This window comes from Calidris pugnax, unplaced genomic scaffold (genome assembly GCF_001431845.1).
Source record: "Calidris pugnax isolate Ruff unplaced genomic scaffold, ASM143184v1 scaffold559, whole genome shotgun sequence".
Taxonomy (NCBI): Eukaryota; Metazoa; Chordata; class Aves; order Charadriiformes; family Scolopacidae; genus Calidris; species Calidris pugnax.
This window is the reverse complement of record NW_015091295.1, coordinates 13,316-16,422: the sequence shown is the minus strand read 5'-3', so window position 1 is coordinate 16,422 and position 3,107 is coordinate 13,316.

Below are 3,107 nucleotides of genomic sequence, written 5' to 3'. Positions count from 1 at the left end.
AGAAGGGGAGCGGAACGACACAGCGCATCTGAGGAGGGGGCTGCGGCCGGAAAAGTCCATGTTGACCTTTGCGTTGCTCACTGTTGCGTGTGGAATGGGTTGATTCCTAGGGTTCTGTAGGGGCCTGCAGGTGCCTGTAGGGGTCTGCAGGGCTCTGTAGGGGTCCGTAGGTGTTTTCAGGGGTCTGCAGGGCTTCGTACGGGTCTGCAGGGGTCTGTAGGGGCCTGCAGGGGTCTGCTGTTTTTTGTAGGGGTCTGTAGGGGTTCGTAGGGGTCTCTAGGGGTCTGTTTGGGTCCGTAGGGGTTCTGGGGGTTTGTAGGGGTCTCATTGGGTCTGTAGGGGGTCATAGGGGTCCATAAGGGTCAGTAGGGGTCTGTAGGGGTCTCTTTGGGTCCATAGGGGTCTGTAGGGGTTTCTTTGGGTCTGTAGGGGTTCTGGGGCTCCGTAGGGATCTCTTTGGGTCCATAGGCATCAGTAGGGGTTCGTAGGGGTGTCTAGGGGTCTCTTTGGGTTCATAGGGGTCTGTAGGGGTTTCTTTGGGTCTGTAGGGGTTCTGGGGCTCCGTAGGGATCTCTTTGGGTCCATAGGCATCAGTAGGGGTTCGTAGGGGTGTCTAGGGGTCTCTTTGGGTTCATAGGGGTCTGTAGGGGTTTCTTTGGGTCTGTAGGGGTTCTGGGGCTCCGTAGGGATCTCTTTGGGTCCATAGGCATCAGTAGGGGTTCGTAGGGGTGTCTAGGGGTCTCTTTGGGTTCATAGGGGTCTGTAGGGGTTCATAGGGGTTCGTAGGGGTCTGTTTGGGTCTGTAGGGGTTCATTGGAGTTTGTGGGGGTCCATAGGGGTCTGTAGGGGTTTCTTTAGGTCCATTGGGGTTCATAGGGGTCCATAGTGCTCTGTAGGGGTTCATAGGGGTCTGTAGGGGTTCTGGGGGTCTGTAGGGGTCTGTAGGGATCCATAGGGGTCAGTACGGGTCTCTTTGGGTCCGTAGGGGTCTGTAGGGGTTCATAGGGGTCCATAGGGGCCTCTGTGGGTCTGTAGGGGTCTGTAGGGGGTCGTAGGGGTCTGTTTGGGTCTGTAGGGCTTCATTGGAGTTTGTGGGGGTCTGTAGGGGTTTCTTTGGGTCTGTAGGGGTTCTGGGGGTCCGTAGGGCTCTGTAGGGGTCCGTAGGGGTTCATAGGGGTCCATAGGGATCTGTTTGGGTCTGTAGGGGTTCATTGGAGTTTGTAGGGGTCTGTAGGGGGTTCTTTGGGTCTGTAGGGGTTCTGGGGGTCTGTAGGGGTCAGCAGGGGTCTGTAGGAGTTCATAGGGGTCCGTAGGGATCCGTAGGGGTCTCTTTGGGTCTGTAGGGGTCCATAGGGGTTTGTAGGGGTCCATAGGGGTCTGTTTGGGTCTGTAGGGGTTCACTGGAGTTTGTAGGGGTCTGTAGGGGTTTGTAGGGGTCCATATAGGTCTGTAGGGGTTTCTTTGGGTCCGTTGGGGTTCATAGGAGTCCATAGTGTTTTGTAGGGGTCTCTTTGGGTCTGTAGTGCTCTGTAGGGATTTGTAGGGGTCCATAGGGGTCTATAGAGGTTCATAGGGGTCTGTAGGAGTTCTGGGGGTCTGTAGGGGTCTGTATGGATCCACAGGGGTCTGTAGAGGTCAGTACGAATCTCTTTGGGTCTGTAGGGGCCCATAGTGCTCTGTAGGGGTTTGTAGGGGTCCACGGGAGTCTAGAGAGGTTCACAGGGGTCTGTATGGGTTCTGGGGGTCTGTAGGGGTCTCATTGGGTCTGTAGGGGGCCGTAGGGGTCCATAGGGGTCTGTAGGCGTCTGTTTGGGTCTGTAGGGGTTCATTGGAGTTTGTAGGGGTCTGTAGGGGTTTCTTTGGGTCTGTAGGGGTTCACAGGGGTCCATAGGGGTCTGTAGGGATTCTGGTCGTCCATAGGGGTCAGTAGGGATCTGTAGAGGTTCTGGGGGTCTGTAGGGATCCATAGGGGTCTGTAGGGGTTTCTTTTAGGGTTCATAGGGGTCCGTAGGGGTCTGTAGTGCTCTGTAGGGGTTTGTAGGGGTCCATAGGGGTCTCTTTGGGTCTGTAGGGGTCTATAGGGGTTCGTAGGGGTCCATAGGGGTCTGTTTGGGTCTGTAGGGGTTCATTGGAGTTTGTAGGGGTCTGTAGGGGTTTCTTTGGGTCTGTAGGGGTTCACAGGGGTCCATAGGGATCTGTAGGGGTTCTGGTCGTCCATAGGGGTCAGTAGGGATCTGTAGGGGTTCGTAGGGGTCTGTAGGGGTTCATAGGGGTCTGTAGGGATCCATAGGGGTCCATAGGAGTCTGTAGGGGTTCTGGGGGTCCATAGGGGTGTTTTAGGGGTTTCTTTGGGTCTGTTGGGGTTCATAGGGGTCCATAGTGCTCTGTAGGGGTCTGTAGGGATCTCTTTGGGTCCATCTCTTTGGGTTGTAGGGGTTCGTAGGGGTCTGTAGGGGTTCATTGGAGTTTATAGGGGTCTGTAGGGGTTTCTTTGGGTCTGTTGGGGTTCATAGGGGTCCATAGTGCTCTGTAGGGGTCTGTAGGGATCTCTTTGGGTCCATCTCTTTGGGTTGTAGGGGTTCGTAGGGGTCTGTAGGGGTTCTTTGTAGTGTGAGTCATGTTTGATGAAGTCTACTAGAGTATGATGCAAAGCCATGTAATGTAGTCATATCAGATGTTAAATTGGAGGATTCACACAAAGACAAGGTTTGATAGTAATAGTGAAAAATCATACAGCCTGGTAGCTGTACTTTGGTGTGGGGTTTTTTTTTTTAGTTTTGTGATCTCTGAAACTGCTTGGATGACTTTTGCTACTTCAAAAAGCAGAGAACAGTTTTGTTCAGTAATACTGGTGCCTATATTATAAAAACATCTGATGTTATTCTTGGATAGGATATTCAGTGTTTATTCTTTGGCCTTGAATTTGTGGATCCATACATAATCCAAAGTATAGTGCTGCTGTTTTTGCTTAGAATACTGACATCTGATAAAAAGCACTGTTGTTTTTATGCTCCTGACTGGTTGGTTGTTTGGTGGTGTTTTTTTTTTTTTTATCCTCCCCCAGTAAGCTGTCATACTGATGCTTATTTTTCTAACTTTTTTTTTTT